Source organism: Podarcis bocagei (assembly GCF_964188305.1).
Source record: "Podarcis bocagei genome assembly, chromosome: 10".
NCBI lineage: Eukaryota > Metazoa > Chordata > Lepidosauria > Squamata > Lacertidae > Podarcis > Podarcis bocagei.
In genome coordinates this window covers 51,275,443-51,292,067 of record NC_138135.1, presented here as the reverse complement: position 1 = coordinate 51,292,067, position 16,625 = coordinate 51,275,443, and the positions used below count along the sequence as shown (strand labels likewise).

Below are 16,625 nucleotides of genomic sequence, written 5' to 3'. Positions count from 1 at the left end.
AGCACACAAATTGACTTGCCAGGATACCTTCCCGTTTTGTCAAACAGCCAGAGAGAGAGAACAAGAGACTTAGTTTTGTAGCATTTTTCAGTTCCTCCTGGGTAGCCTCAGAGGAAGGAAACATCTTGCCTGACCCACTTAGTATCAGACACATTGGGATGTAAGGTAGGTGGGATAAGCAAGAGCACACTGTGCCATAAAACCACACTAGAATAATAAGAATGTGGTTGGTTTTATGGTACTGACATTGCGTCTGACAATCCATTTTTGATCTCCTATTACAATGCAAGGAAGTAAGGAGATAAAAATTATCAGGAAACCAAGAGTATCCAGAAACTGCAGAAACACAAACAGGAAAGCAAGATGGGATGAACTGGAAAAAGCAAGGGATTCTTATGCGGAAAAAATATTCCTATTTGAAACTGAGGTTGTCTATGTGCTTACAGGGCACCCCCAGGGAAGCACGTAAGCAGGTTAATGTCATAACATGTTTTGCAAGAAAGGATTAGTGTTAGGTTGCAGGTACAGTGGAGCATATGCTTTGAATGCTCAGGCTCCCAGTGAATGGGGCAACACAAATGATGTGAGAGAGAACAAAATGTTTAAAATGGCATATTGATCCAATAGTGGAACTCTACTAATAGGACCGGGATGCGGGTGGCACTGTGGTCTAAACCACAGAGCCTAGGGGTTGCCGATCAGAAGGTTGGCAGTTTGAATCCCCGCGACGGAGTGAGCTCCCGTTGCTCGGTCCCTGCTCCTGCCAACCTAGCAGTTCGAAAGCATGTCAAAGTGCAAGTAGATAAATAGGTACTGCTCTGGCGGGAAGGTAAACAGTGTTTCCGTGCGCTGCTCTGGTTTGCCAGAAGCGGCTTAGTCATGCTGGCCACATGACCCGAAAGCTGTATGCCGGCTCCCTCGGCCAATAAAGCGAGATGAGCGCCGCAACCTCAGAGTCGTCCACGACTGGACCTAACAGTCAGGGGTCCCTTTACCTTGCAAATTTTTCGCTGATTTCTTGCAGCCCCCTGTTTTATCCCCAAGGTTGTTCCTGGGTGGGGGTGTATGGAGAGATCTATGAAGGTCGCCTTTCCTTTCCTCCAGCAGCAACCTCTGCTGGCTCGGAATCCCTTGCATAATGGAAGGAGCCCTTCCATACACGAAAGGGCATGGCTGGATATGTCCCAGAATCTTTCAATGGCATGATATATACAGTCACATGTAAAGCATGACAATGCTTAAGTTTAGTGTGGGTGATCTTTATCACACATAAATTTAGTGGCAAACAACCTATATCGTAGGAGAGAATTAAAGCCATAATGCTGCTTTCCCTTGTTTGTTCTTTTTAAAATTGAAACTACCCAAATCTTATGCCTCCATTTTGCATTTAAGCCTGTAATCCTAAATACACTATCTTGGAAATAAATCTTCCATGAATTCACTTACTATATGTGCACTTCATTTTCTTATTTCTTGAAAGGAATTCTGGACAATTAAGCCTGTCTTCCTACACATGCAGAGAACATCTAGTATGGAAACAGCATTTGGAATAATATTATGAATGCTTTCAAAAGAACAAAGTAAACTCACTGAAAAGCTTTAAAAGAAAATACCATTGTTCTGACTTGCCTTTTATTTGTGTAGCCCGAAGTAGAAATCACCCAAGTTGTTTCTGAGTTAATTACTGTATATTATTTTTATGACAGCATTGCAGTTGGGAAAGAGGAAGGGAGGAAAGAGAGATCAAATGGGCTTTGCTGAAAAAGATAGGATTTAAACTGTCAACTTTGTAGGTTCCATTTGTGCTACGCTATTATGTGAGGCAATGGTTCTTACTACTTTACTTGTTCTCAAAATGCAGTAACTCTCGCCTACTGAAAATGCTTCGGGGTTGAACCAATAAAAATAATTTGAATTTTCTAAATAACTATTGCTTTTAGAGGATGCATTTGAGCAAGAAGTCGGCTCCCCACTTCAAATAATAGTTAATGGTCTTCAGATTCTTCTCTCTCCAGGTGCGCCCTGAATCATAGATTTCACTGACATGCGCATGAAAATGTACCGTTCGTTGTGAGCAGGCAATTTTTACCTTAGTCTTTTATGTAGTTTTGAATAAGTGTGTCTCTGTTGCAGTTATAATGAACTTTGTTGAAAATCTACGGTATGTCCATTCGTACATGGAGGATTAAGGCAAGAGGGAAATGGTTGCCATAGCAGATCAACACTATCACTGAAGGTATTACCTGCCACAAATCTGCCAGGGATATGCCCTCTCTCTGTTAGCTCTGGTGCTGCTAATGTCACTGCAGGCAATGACTGAAGGGAGAAAGGACAGTATATGAAGTATCAGAGAGAACAGGAGATAGAGCCCCTATGTATCTCAAGGCAACCTTCCAGACTTCATGCCCTGCACATTATGAACTAGGCAGCACTTACAAAGAGCATCCAAAAAGGTGGCAATCGGGTCTGTAAGTCAATAAACCAGAACATGGTTAAATTCCAATACATGGAGAACCATGATGAAAGGAAGCATGCACCGACTTGTCCACAGCACAAGTTGATTTTTGACCCAGAAGCTTTCATAGATACAACTCATGGCGCTTTAGGAAGTGGAGCCATTTCAGACAGGTATGGAAGGGAGAGGTTGAGTGATAAGGAGAGGGAATGTCAACATTTCCATGGTCAGTAGCTTAGTCGTGTCGGGAGGTCCCAACCCATTGATTTCGCAGGCTGGAAGGCCCATATTCTGTCAAGTCAGGGGTCAGAGGTTTGCTATGACAACAGGCTCTCTTCATATTATTATTGGAACGCCCTTCCACTTCCCATTTGTGAGGCAGAAATTGGGGCAAGCTTAAAATACCTTCTGAAGATCCATCTATTTAAGCAGGCTTTCCCTTGCTCATAAGATTCATCACACTGCTCTGCTTTATTATGCATTGACATTTAATTGATGCCTTACGTGTTATTTCTAATGTATTTTTTGCTTATCATGTTGCATGTAGACTTTTCTCTTTTTATTAACCTTACTGTGTTTTTATGTATGTGTTTTGTATGCTTAGGAATTTGGCTATTAAGTGGTACATAAATGTACATAAATCATCTTCCTGTTTATTGGCTGAAAATAGGAGTATTTAAAAACAACAACAACCAGGTTGACTGAACACCAGCCATGTAGTTCTTAAACATACACAAAACACATACACAGCTGCAGACAAAAAACGGCTTGAGAAAGAGGTAAAAGACATGCTTTGCTCAGTTATTTCTGGTCAAAGCACTGTTGCCCCTGTGTTAAAATCTACTGGGAAAGGTCAATGCAAAATGAGGAAAATTTAAACGCCTTGTATACAGAAAACACTTTATTCTCAAATGCCATTATGCATTGAGCAGATCGACCAAAGAGCTGTTCGCACAGCTGCAATTCCCCATTTTCCTTTCAAAATTTGGGTCATAGTCATTAAAAGTTGCTGCATGGGAGTTTGCTATTACCTAGGCTGCAAATAATTCCTAACTTGTAGCTGGGCATTTTATTCGGGGGGGGGGGGGGGAGGGAATAGAGAGAGAACTGAAAGAGCCCTCATAACTGGCTTTTTAAAGTTCATTACACCTTCATTCTGACACAAACGCTCCTCCAGCTCTCAGATGACAAATGTTACTGAGAGATTTTTATGGGCTTGTTGCAGTTTTAATTTTAGTGTGCATTGTTCTACATTTTCACTTGAGGGAATTGCATTATAATTTTCCCGCTCTTGGTACTGGTTTCTTCAGACTTCATTTATTACATTTATATTTTGCCAAAATGTATCCAGAATAAGAAAGGGGGTAACAAAAAAGAAAGTGTTTCAAAAGAATGTAAGTTTTGTTAACCCCAAATGACAGTAGTAGAAATCTTGCCCCAGGAAACAAAAACGGTGTTTTCTTTCTTTATTTTCTTCTTGCATACACTTGCTGTAAGAATTTCTAAAGTCACATTTCCCCCAAACAATTGTCCAAAAAACCCCACAAACTCTAGCAACAATGAATCTTTCTTTTTCTCTTTTGTAGTAATGAAACCACATTTGTAGAATTTTATGGGTCAAGTGGGGAGGGAATACCTGACAGTGATAAAGAAAGGTGGGGAGATCAGTTTTAGGTGCCATTTCAGTTTAAGAGTTTTCTCAGTTCGCTTTGAGACAGGGCATTTATGGGATTGGTCAGGATGACGCACACATGGTAACTCAAACTGTGAACATGAAGGAAAGTACTGGGAGGAAAAGGAAGAGAAGGAGATATGTACAAATTGAAATTGATGCCCAAGGTTCCTTAGTAATGGATTTTTGTTGCCATTATAAAATTTCCAGGGAGAGATTAACAGCATCTTGTCTGCTTCCAGGACAACTGGAAGTGTTCTGCGGCTGACTAGGAGAGGTTACAATGACTCCCTGGGACATTTTTAATGTCATCTTGTGCCTCCAAGTCAGGGACACTCTAAAAATGAACAATAGGGTTCAAGACTAGCACAGTCCAGCCACTGAAATATGAAATTCGGTTTACCTAGAGGTTTGTGAACACATTGTGAAGAACATTTGTGCCTCTTAATACCACAATTGGAAATAAAATAATTAGAAAATGTATAATTAGGAAATGTCCAATTGATTTCAATGGGTGCCCACTAAGTATAAGTCTGGATTCAGCCTGCAAGTAGCATTTGAGCAAAAACTTAGTTGTTCTTCCTTAATTAGAAGCGGAAGCTCAGAGTTTTCAAATAATATTTCAGTAGTACATATGACTGTCTCATAGCAACCCTTCTCGCTTATATCAGCTTGACCTTCTCCAGGCCAACTGATGGTCAAAGCTTGTGGTGGCTGGAATGCCAGATGACTAAGAGCAATGCATTCAATGAGATTGCAATGGAAGTCTTTCCTAAAATGTTAGTAGAACTCCTTCCCTGCCAACGAGTTCAAGAGGAGCTTTCAGCAGGTTTATTAATTTCTATTTATAAACCTTGGAAACATTCTAGCACACTGTTCGCTCTCGCTGAATAAAGGAGAGCTAAATAAATTGTACCCAGTCAGAAACTCGTGGTGTATTTCGGAACGCTTTATGTTGCCTTGCTATTACACAAAATTGGAAAAGTCCCATAACGCTGTTTCATAGATTGTGGGTACACTAAGCCTTGGAAAATAGATGTTAGCAGAGAAGCTTATCCAGCAGGTACGTGCCATTAATATGAGACTTCCCCTAAAAAGTACATTTCACAGTTGAAAAAAACAATGGTGTGCAGGAATTATGAAGATTGGGGCTAAGGTAAAGGTTGGTACTTAATGGGGTCAGCATTGCAATTTGCAGTTTTTGGTGTCAGAAACAAGGGAATGAAAAAGAATCTTCTGTTGTCTTTGTAACAAGAAAAGAAACAATATTATCTTGCTGTTGAACTGTTTGTTGCTTGTTGATATGGGGTGGGGTGGGTATGGAGTTGTTCTACTCCAAGTTGACTCATTGAAATTAACGGAGTAATATCAGCAATGTCTATGAATTTCAATGGGCCTATTGTTTTGTGTGACATACTTAGTCTACTCTCATGAGGCATCCCAAACGAGCAGCTTTGGGGAGCTGTATATGTTTGCACTCCTTCTTGGAGACACGACACATGAGTTGACAGTAGCCATGGGTCTATCTTTGGGTAATGACGGTGATCAACAAGCCCATGAAAAGATCTCCCAGGCCTTTAAGATGATGATTATGAGTGGAAATGTACATGATGGCAGCCAACCACTGTCTTCCAACCTAGTAAGATGGGATGGTTTCAAATGGAGGCCCTAGAAGGCCTAGACCCTTTGACTTTCTTCTAGCAACCCCAGTCCCAAACTACTTTTCTCCTGGTCTTTGAATGTTGGGGTCAGGTCGGGAGCGAAGGATGTCACAGTGGGAAGCGATGAGCAGATGAAGGTTCAACATGCTGCCTATCACAAGGATCCTGTTTTTTCAAGTGTTTGGTGGTGACCTGAGGACCAAACTACAGATAACACTAAAACTCATAGTTTGTCCCAGCTTGTTTTCAATTGATAAATGGTAACTGGGGGGACCCATTGCAGCGTGATTTTGGTGGTGGTGACAGGATCATCCTTTTACCTTCAGACACCATGGTCTATTTCTGAAGCTGTTATTTGCATCCACGGCAAAGCTACACTTGCTTCTATGGCAGCTTGACTTCTGGGTTCAGTAGCAGATTTGGAGGGTTTTTTTTGGCTGGGGGGAACCATGAAGGAAGGGTTTTTAAACTTTCTATCACAAGCCCGATCCTGTTTAACCCTCTCAATCCTGACAGTTGCTATTTAACGTCGTTTTAAAGCAAAATAAAAGAAACACACAAGGCCAACCTATTCAGTAGTGTGCAGTTTGGCTCTGAGTTTGCAGAAGCAAGACTTCTGCCATCATGCATAGTCCTAGACAGGGTTGCGGGAATGGAAATGCCTGAGAGCGGACAGGCGAAACTTTAGAGTTTATAGGAAGCTGAGACTGATTGATGTGGGGGGAAAGCTGGAAAAGAGTAAAGTAACATTCCGAAAGTGTTAATAAAGTTATTAGGGTCCGTTGTGCTGCATATTATCTAAAGCCAGGAGAATGGCAAAGAGAAATGCAGCCAGCTCTATGAATATGTATACTAAACATGACACACATACTAAGTAGAATCACAACAGACCACTTGATTGTATTATTTTGTGTAAATTTTGCCTCTCCCTCAGTTTTTGGTGTTAGGTCATCTGACTGGAAATTCAAGACTCATTAGATTGTAAATTCTCCAAGGCGGGCACTGTGACTTTCATTTGTCTGTGAGACACTTATTTTAATAATACAAAAGTCTAAGTAATGCCTCTGAAGTTAACAATGTTTCCCCTGTAAGTTATTTCTCATTCTGCAACATGTTGCTCCCTAATCCAGTGAATTTGTATAGGCCACTGAGCTCTGATCTGGACCCAGTTTCCCAGACTAAGGTGGGCTTCCCCATTGATTCCAGTGGGTGATGAAGACCTATATGTACATATTTTTTAATGTGAGCAGATCAACCGTTTTGATTGGAATGACCGCCCCCCGCATAAAACGGGGGGCGCCCTTTGCGTGGACGCACACAGCCCCTGGATCTGGAGCGGCTCCATCAACACAGGCTTGGCTTCGCCTTCCCCCAGGTGGGATACCTGGAGGTCTCCGCCTACCTCAATCAGTTGTCCAATCCCGCCTGGGGGAAGTGTTGCCAAGGAGACCAGGCCAGGTAGGGGAGGGACTACCTGCCCACACAATAGAGGGAGGATCTTACATGGGAATCCTCACTTGGCACATGCCACCTGAGAGCTGCATCCACATCTGGACTGCGATCTGCAGTCCACAGTCAATTTGTTTGGAGTTGTCCCAGTCATATAAGAATAGTAAAATACCAAAGAATGTAGGCTGTGGAATTTGCCTTCAAGTGTATACTAAGACTGTGTGAAGTTTGATCATGTACATGTGCTGGGGCAGGGGGTTGCTGTAGAAAATGGCAAACCTTTGTCAAGTTCCCCATTCTTCTCTAGTTATGGAAATATGGAATACCATCATGATCTGCATTTCTCCTTACTTCCTCCATATCATTGACTTTTGTGGGGAGATGCAAGAAAGCTAATGATGTGGAACTCCTCGTGGAGTTCACATTCTTGGCAGTAACCTCACATTCATTGTCACTTTTAGTTTTGCCCTAAGTCTCACCGAAGTTCCCTGGGTGCACATTAATGTGCATCCAAGTGGCAGTTTCCATTAGGGCTGAAATGATGGGATCAGGAGGGTGTCAAAGGGATCAAATAGCATAGGGTTTTGGAGCTAAGATTCTCTTTGGGATTGGCTATCCATTCAACACTTTCTAGATCTTGGCCTAACATTCAGACCAACAATCAGGGGCTCATATTTGATTTCACAGCTAGGAAAAAAAGTCAAGATGAAAAGGGAAAAGATTAGAAGAAATATGAAAGAGAGGGAGAGAGGGAGAGAGAGAGAGAGAGAGAGAGAGAGCACACTATTGTTACAGTTCAAGTAGAGTTATGTTAAGGCTGTGTTTACACTAGCACGCCTATACCCTGATCTATAACTAACCTACACAATTTGCGGTATACCAGTTTGGTGCAGAGTGCATTCACAACCCAACAATGTGATTGTCACTGCAGGTAGGCGATACTTGGAGCGATTAGCATCTAAAGTGTCAGAAGAGATGTCAGCAGTGACTTATCCTTTGTTACATCTCTACAAGCTTATGTTGACCCATAGCAGCACTGGAGAAGAAGCTGTAGATGCAGTTAAAGGGGTAACAGTAGGAAATCCAACAACAACAACAAAATACAGCATGCCATTCCCTTCAGGGGTTGACTAGTACAATGGCAAACAAATATTATAATGGTGTCTGTGATGCTACAGATAACTGAGAAGCGAACAGTTCTGAGCAAAGTTATATAGCTTTTGTTCATTGTCCAATGACGGGGGAAATGAGGTAGCAAGTTACAACAAAGATGCCAGATAGAAGAGCTTAAAAGAACAACAGAAAGAGAGAGAACAGTTATTTAGAATGATAACTTAGAAGAAGTTTAATTAGAGAAGCAGCGAGAACAAGCACTTTTAACACAAGCATAGGATGTTGTAATGCAGTTTCCTCACGCCACAATGTCAAGCTGTGACCTGACAATAACCCAGAGGAGTGTGGAAGGAACTTTGGCAGTGGCTGCCTGTGTCCTTGTGAGTGTGACTGTGTCCTCCTGCTTGAAGGAGAGAGGCAGAGTGTCTGGCTGATGGGAATGTCTAGGGTGAAGGGTCAGATAATAGCAGACTGCGCAAATCATGAGGAAGGGTGCATGCTGTGATAGGGGAGGCGGAGAAAATGTTTTCACCAGACACCTTGTTCAGTACAGCTGATATTTTAATGCTTGCTTGGCAGAGAAGTCAGCAATGAGCACAGAACTGACCAGAGCCAAGAAAACAAAGTCCGGTGTGTGTGTTCATCATAAACACAATTGCTTGGGACTAGAATGTCATGTTGGAGAACCTCCACCCACCCCTGACCCTGGCTTTTACCTGATTGCTTAAGGAAGAATGATGATCAAAATATTATTTATATTACGAATATTATAATAAAAGTAGTGTGGAAGAACACTAAGATCCATTTGAAACTATGTGTTGTTGTTTTTTTAAAAAAGAGAAATGGACAACGTTTAAAATATACCCAAAGGGAGCAATTCTAACCTACCTTACCTGGGAGCAAGCCCCATTGAATTCCATATGATTTACTTCTGAGTAGAGATGGGAAACCCAAGTGTCTATTAGTATATGGTATGATGGCAGATCACTAAAGAACAAGTTCCATCCCCCCTCCCCCGGTCTTCTACCCCACCCTTTTTATTGCTCTTCACATGATTGACTTAACCTCAATATAGTTCAAACCTTTAGTAGTTTGGAATAAAATTATTTGTTCTGGATTTGGTGATATGGGAGGGAGCTTTATGTTGTAGGTATGAAATAAACAATAAAAGTTTATTTTATTTTTTCAAGAACAGCAGCTAGAACCTTAGAGCAAATATTTGCAAAGAGGGAGTTTACCAGAGGCAGGTCTCAAATACAGCCAATGCAATCATGCAAATAAATCTACACAGTTTACTAGTGCACCAAAACTTTTTCAAAAAAGCAGTTATTACTGAAATAAAAGCCTGTTGCACATGTATACTTCTCTTATAACCCAATCCATATATATTTAGTCACTGAGTTAAATGGCACTTACTCCCAGGTAATAGGATTGCCTCCTTAGTTTCCTGTGGTGCAACAATAGTCTAATCAAAAGAAACCAACTGTCTTCCAGTTTACAAAATCTTTCCTTCCTATTCACCTGGAATCAAGTTTTTCTTACCATAGGACAGGCCTAAGCAAACTCAGCCCTCCAGATGTTTTGGGACTACAACTCCTATCATCCCTGACCACTGGTCCTGTTAGCTAGGGATGATGGCAGTTGTAGTCCCAAAACATCTGGAGGGCCGAGTTTGCTATGCCTGCCATAGGAGATGTGGCAAATGCCATGTAGGGTAACTTGATTGTTTTGTTTCAAAAGGATTTAGACTAAGCTTTAGGATCACCTGATGCTGCCATGTTTGGCAGTGGAACAGACCTTGCAGGTCCAAAGAGGCATCTTCCTCCAACTGTGACTAGTGGCCACAGGCGGCATTTCATCTTCACCAGGGTATACGTCTGCATATTAGAATGCAGTCCCTTTAACTACCTAGTAGGCTTCCCCCATGATGGCAAAGGCACACCCACATTTCTCTCTGCAGGAATATCTAAAACTTCAGAAGGCTGTAGACCAGTGCTGGAGCAACACTCCTCGTTTCCTTCTGAGTCTAGCATCCAGCCCAATCCTGACTCTTGTTCTACAGAGAGCTCTCCGTGGTCCTGACCCCTAGCTGCCTGACCTCTGCCATGCCATACTATGTGCCTGATCACCCTTATATCTTCCGGCCAATTTTCTCAATTTGACAGGATGTATTATGCATGTTGTTTGTTAATTGTTCAAATGAAGTACATTCACTGTTGCGTTGTCATCTGCTCCACCAAAAACAAGCGGAGGAAGTTGACCATTTGCCTATACCAGGATCTATTTCTACAGTAGCAAAACATGTCCAGTGGAAATGTAACAAGCTTCTCTTGGCTCAGTTAACAAGCAAGGAGAGTTTCCAAGTGCATGAAGTCTTTGTTTTCCCCCAAGTCTTGAATAACAGCCAGTGGAATACTAAAGCAAAACACCTACCCTTAGCATGTAGAGTTTAGCCTTTGTCCAAAGGAAATGGAAAGTCACCTTTACCACCTGAATTAAGATTCAGTTGCTGTCCTGTGCATACATACATGTATCTGTTGATTTGCATGTTTTTCTTTGATTTCCATAAGGCTTATAGCACCATCTTAAGCATGTTCTTTTTCCTTTCAGAAGTAAACATGAATCCCACTGAATTTTAAGGATTTTACTCTCAGGTAGGCATGCATAGAAGTGTAGTTAAGTAGTATAGGGTTGCAGCCTTAGAGTTCAGTTGTAACACACAGAGTTAAGCACTGTTACAATGGCTCTTGTCTCTAAGGTATATACTGTCTCCACCTTAACCACCTAGAACTACAGTTCCCATTATCTTGCTGACTGGGGCTGATGGAAGTTGGAGTCCAACAACATCTGAAGGGCCATATATTGCCTATCCCTGACCTTGTCTATAAATCCCTGACCTATAGAATATTGTCACTAAGCAGTTATCCACACCTAGCACCAAAAACTCAGGTGAGCTAAAGGAAGTTCTTCTTCTCAGTGTCTGTTTTGATTTAAGATTATTCTAGACTTCCAAGAAATCAGGACAACCTGGAAAAATATTGCAGAGCCAATCTAAGGATGTCCGATATACAGTACCTTGCTCATCTACATAACTCCCTGCTAGACCCTAATATTACTCCACCCTTTGCAGTGATGGGTGTACTGGAGGGGGGAATCTCCTTTTCCTTCCCTCTCTGTCACTCCATTGTGCTTGATAACAGCTTTGGGGAGTAGGGAATAGTGACGAGAGATGTGTCTGGGGATTTTGAAAACATGAGTCAGGGGAGAATTTTGGAGCTTGTGAAGTACAAGTTTGGAAGTGGACTTCTGACAAGACACACTGTTTATTTCCCAGCTTGGCTTAGGAAAACTTCACTGGCATCTCTGCTTCCCTTACATGTGGCATCCTTCATTAGAATAATGGAAGGTAGGATTGAGCTTGTTCTGTAGCCTTATTGGAGTTCACCGATTGGGTCTGCGTTGCCCCGTGACAGGAGGAAGGAAGTCAAAATGACACCGAGTTGGTTCAAAGAAAGAGTTTATTCTGCTCTCCGGATAGCAGAAGGCACTTGCGTGGTGAGTCCACAGCAAGTCCAAAGAAATGACAAGTTTCATGCAGTATATATATCCTCCAGGCACCCTCTCCCTCCTTCCAACCACGTCAGCTTGTATACGTAGGTTGACATCACGTATGTTCCTGCTCCGGCACTCTTAACCATAAAAGGGATTTCCTTCCTGCACTCCTGACCATAACAGGATATTCCTGTTCCTACTCCAAAAAACCCATTCCTTCAGTTCCTTGCTAAGTGACTAGACAGAATACTGTCTGAACATACTGCTTTGTATTTTTGGATCTACACGGGCAACAGTTGACTGTAGAAAAAAGGCTGGGAGGCCTGGCCAAATAGTGGCCCATATGCTTACTAAATGGCATACACAGAATTTGGGCAAATCCTAAACTGGTCCTATGGCAAGTCCATTGATCCGAATGCATCATAAATGCATTTACAAGACTGGGTTGTCCATAGATAACTAGCACGGGTGACTCAAACAAGTATTCCTCAAACAAGTGGGAAAAACACACCGTTTTGTGAGTCATGGTGTCTTTAATTGCATATTATGCAAGATAGATTATATACTCACCTTTAAATTGAGAAACGACAAGGATTAACATTTTATTGCATCAGATAAAATATTGCATTCAATTAAGAACCTAAGAAGAGCCTGCTGGGTCATGCTCATGGCTCACTTTGTGCACCATCCTGTTGTCACAGTAGGCAACCAGATGCCCGTGGGAAACACAAGCCATACCTGATCACAGAGGTGCAGTACCGTATTTTTCGCTCTATAAGACACACCAGACCACAAGATGCACCTAGTTTTTGGAGGAGGAAAACAAGAAAAAAAATATTCTGAATCTCAGAAGCCAGAACAGCAAGAGGGATCACTGCGCAGTGAAAGCAGCAATCCCTCTTGCTGTTCTGGCTTCTGGGATAGCTGCGCAGCCTGCATTCGCTCCATAAGATGCACACGCATTTCCCCTTATTTTTTAGGAGGGAAAAAGTGAGTCTTATAGAGCAAAGAATATGGTACTTTCTCTGTTTGTGAACCCCGGCAACAGATTTTCAGAAGCATTTGCTGCCTCTGTCCACTAAGGCAGAGCATAGCCATAATGGCTAGTTGTCATTGATCACCTATCCTCAGTGAATTTGGCTAAGCCTCTTTAAAGCTATTCAAGTTAGTGGCCATTGCTACCTCCTGCAGGAGCACGTTCCATAGTTTATTTATATTCTATAGATTAAGCCAGGCTTCCTCAACCTCGACCCTCCAGATGTTTTTGGCCTACAACTCCCATGATCCCTAGCTAGCAGGACCAGTGGTCAGGGATGATGGGAATGGTAGTCTCAAAACATCTGGAGGGCTGAGGTTGAGGAAGCCTGGATTAAGCATACTATTATTCAAAATGCGATTCTAAACATTTTATAAACAAGCCCCATTTTGTTCCATGGGACTTACTCCCATATATATAGGGTTGCAGTTGTACAGTGCAATCCTATATATGTTCACTCTGAATTAAGTCCAAAAGGCTTGCTCCCAGCCAAGCAATGTGCTTGATGCATCTTCCCATCTCTTCTGTTTCTCTGTGAAAGTTACTAAGATGAATGGCTTGCAAAGCAAAACAAAAGCTTGCCTGCTGGTTCATCTCTCTCCTTCCTGAAGCATCAAATGCCATTCCCATTTAAGCATTGCATTTGGCCCAAACGATCCCACGTTATCTCCCTTCGAACTTGGCAGGAGATGATTTACATGAGCAGCATGTACGTAACATCTGGTTGGGAAGGGTAGCTGAATAACTTTGTGCAGTAGAGGCATGAAATGAAAATGGCAAGCTAGTGTACATAATTTGGGGCTCAAGGGCCCAGTTTTTTTCCTGAGCAAATCTGGCTAGGCAGATCTGACAAAAAAATAGTGCCAGCTTGAGACATGTTAATGTGGGCAAATATAATCAGCTCCCAATTTTAAGTTAGACTAATTCAAACAATGGGCAGATGCTGTTGGAAGACAGCAGAGTCATTTCCCATTTAATCAAACTATAGACTCGAACAGTACTTTACTAGCAATGACAGCCTTGCTCAGTGGTACACCTAAGCTTTAAAGGCAATTCAGGAGCTTCACTTATGGCACAGGCAGTAGATGCCAGGAGGTAAGAGAGGCACACTACTGAGCCATCTCAGCTTTCGAAAGGTAATTCTGAAAGGCCGTTCTTGTAGAGCAAGGAGAGCAGCTAACTCTTCACAGTGAAAGAAACTTCACATATGAAAGATTAGGCTTAAAAATAAGAGCAAACAATCTCAGAAGGATATCTTAGAACGCCATCAAGGGATGGCAGCTGTGTTCCATTTTTAGGATATCAAGTTAACAAACGTTATGCTTTCAACAGTAGTAAAATAATAATGCAGAAAGCACTATTTCCCTCCTCTAGATCCAGCATCTTACAATACACATGGCTTTCTCCTCCTCCATGCAGGCAGGTTGTCATTTATCTTCTGATGTCTTCCTTTCCATAGCATAGATTCATTCATGGGTATAGTCAGCACCATGTGCTGATTTATACAGCCACCTGCTGTTGAGTCTCTTTTAAATGATGGGAATAGGGATTCACCTTTTCCCACAATACATAGTAAGGCAGCATTGGGAACATCTGGCCTAGGGGCCTCATAAGGTCAGCTAGGCCTCCCAATTTGGCCTTTGATATCATGCTTCTGTACCAGGCTGAGGGGAAGCGACTTTTTCCTGTCTCTAACCTTTCTTCCCAAACCTCTTAGGAGGGTTGTTGGTAGGCTGCCTGCGTCATACCTGACAGGGGTTTTGAACAAAGGATATCAAAAGTAAAGCCTTTCCCCTACTCATTATGGTCAGTCATTCCCTCTTCCCTTACTAGGCAGTGTCAGTCCTCACCACAATATCTTTCTATATAACTTTTTTGCAATGGGTGTACTTTGGTCAGACAGAGCAAAGCTCCAAACATTTCATCTAGCCCTCTTCAGTTTTCAGAGTGCCTCTGGTCTCACAGAGAGCTCAGAGACATTTGAGGGAGACCCATGCCCACTCTTTAAAATGCTTTCCTTTTTTGTCTCTCCCCCCCCCCACAAGCACTGTTGTCCATTGTGGTACCATCTTTTTGGGGGGAAAGGAAGGGACTGTGGGGTCTTAAGTCTGTGCCCAGTGGTCCGGACTTACCACTGTGACCTCCAGGCAAAGAGAATCAATGTCTGGTTGCATGTGTAAATTGTGGCCTGGTGCCATTGCTCGGACTTTGTTCTGCCCAAACATCTGCTTCATAAGAGAGGCAGTTTGGGATACTGGTTAGAACAGGAGCAGAGAAGGTATTCCAGATATGGTTGAACTCCAGCTCTGATTGTCTTCAGCCGTGGGATAGTCAGTGTCTGTCTTATCCTCTATCACAGGATTGCTAGGAAGAAGGGAGGAAGCTTTCCCTGCACTCCCAGGAGGAATAGGGCCACTGCAAAAAGAGAAAAATAAATATAAATTTAACACACACATGGACCTCATTACAAATCAACAAAATAAAACCAGACAGACTTCCTGTGGTGTTTCCTCCCCTGAAGTTAATACCGTCACTCAAGTGCATTTTAGAAAGAATCTCTTGAGTTGCTTCCTCTGTTATTTTGAAAAGCTGCAGCCTTGTACTGTAAGTCACTGCTGTGACTGAAGAAGAATGATATAATAAAACAAGGACTGCATTTGTTCTGTGGGGTGGGGAAATGTGCAAGCCAAAAAACCCCCATAACAACACCACCTTTTGGGTAGCTGGAACACGTAAGCTATACAGTTTGTGCTGAGGTGGGTGCATGTATTAGAATGGAAGCATTATGTGTTTGCATATCTTTGGAGAATGGAGTGAGCTTTGTGTTTTTAGCTACATTGGTGCCTCTGAAAGAGTGACAGCAGAACATGGAATGCAACACAGAACTCCTGATGCCACTGTAAAGTGGCACCTCACCAGAGGGCAGCCTGTAGTTTAGTGGCAAAGCATCTACTTTTAATGAAGAAGATTAATTTCCCCCCAAATTCCAGGTAGGATGCTTGAAACCATGAAGAAGAGTTGCTAGTCAGTGTCCAACGGGGTGGGCCGCTTGTGGCCTTCCAGAAGTTGTTGGATGGACTACAACTTCCATCCAAGCGACTTTTCTCCGTAAGATCCTTGGTGCCCCTAAATGCATAAGTTATTTAATCTTATGTGCTGAAACTTGCCAACATCTGATGGAAACCAAAGCATGGCTCTCTACAATCAAGGCCTGGCTGAAAGCCCACTTTAGAACAACATCTAACTCCTTCTTAATCTCTATGCTTGAAGACCGCATCTCATCCAGATGGTATAGAGCAATTCAAGACAAAATCCATAGTTTGGGCATTGCTCTCGAGAGCCTTGAAGCATGTGACAAAAATCACATATTCCAATTAATCAAGCGACCACAAATGACAGCGCTTGTTACCTCATACTCCGAGATCTTGTTGTCCGGAGGCCTTAGGTATTACAACACCCTGTGGAACCTGTGTCAAATACCTAAAGGATTTACTACTCCCTTCCCATCGAAGAACCTTTATGCTTGCAAGATTAAATGTTTTCCCTTCTGCAGTGACTAAAGGCAGATTCTCACACACTCCATATCAAGCCCGTTTGTGTGGCTGCAACCAAGACGTACCAGATTCAATGGACCGCATTCTGTTAGACTGCCCTTTACATAGCAAACCTCGCCAACTGATGCTGAGT

The 16,625-nt window shown here is 42.4% G+C and overlaps 1 protein-coding gene across 6 annotated transcripts in view; it reads left to right on the top strand.

Moving 5' to 3' along the window:
* The window catches only part of SLC16A7 (solute carrier family 16 member 7), a 104,040-nt gene that overhangs the window by 25,350 nt on the left and 62,065 nt on the right, over positions 1-16,625 (top strand). The window contains exons 1-2 of one of the 6 annotated variants that reach the window (XM_081211708.1): positions 10,961-11,004; positions 11,685-11,756. The exons of 4 other annotated variants lie outside the window; for them this stretch is intronic. The gene's annotated coding sequence lies outside the window, so the exon portion shown is untranslated. Of the gene's footprint in view, positions 1-5,080; positions 5,191-10,960; positions 11,005-11,684; positions 11,757-16,625 lie in introns of those variants that run through there. One more of the 6 variants, XM_081211713.1, reaches the window with a different exon arrangement.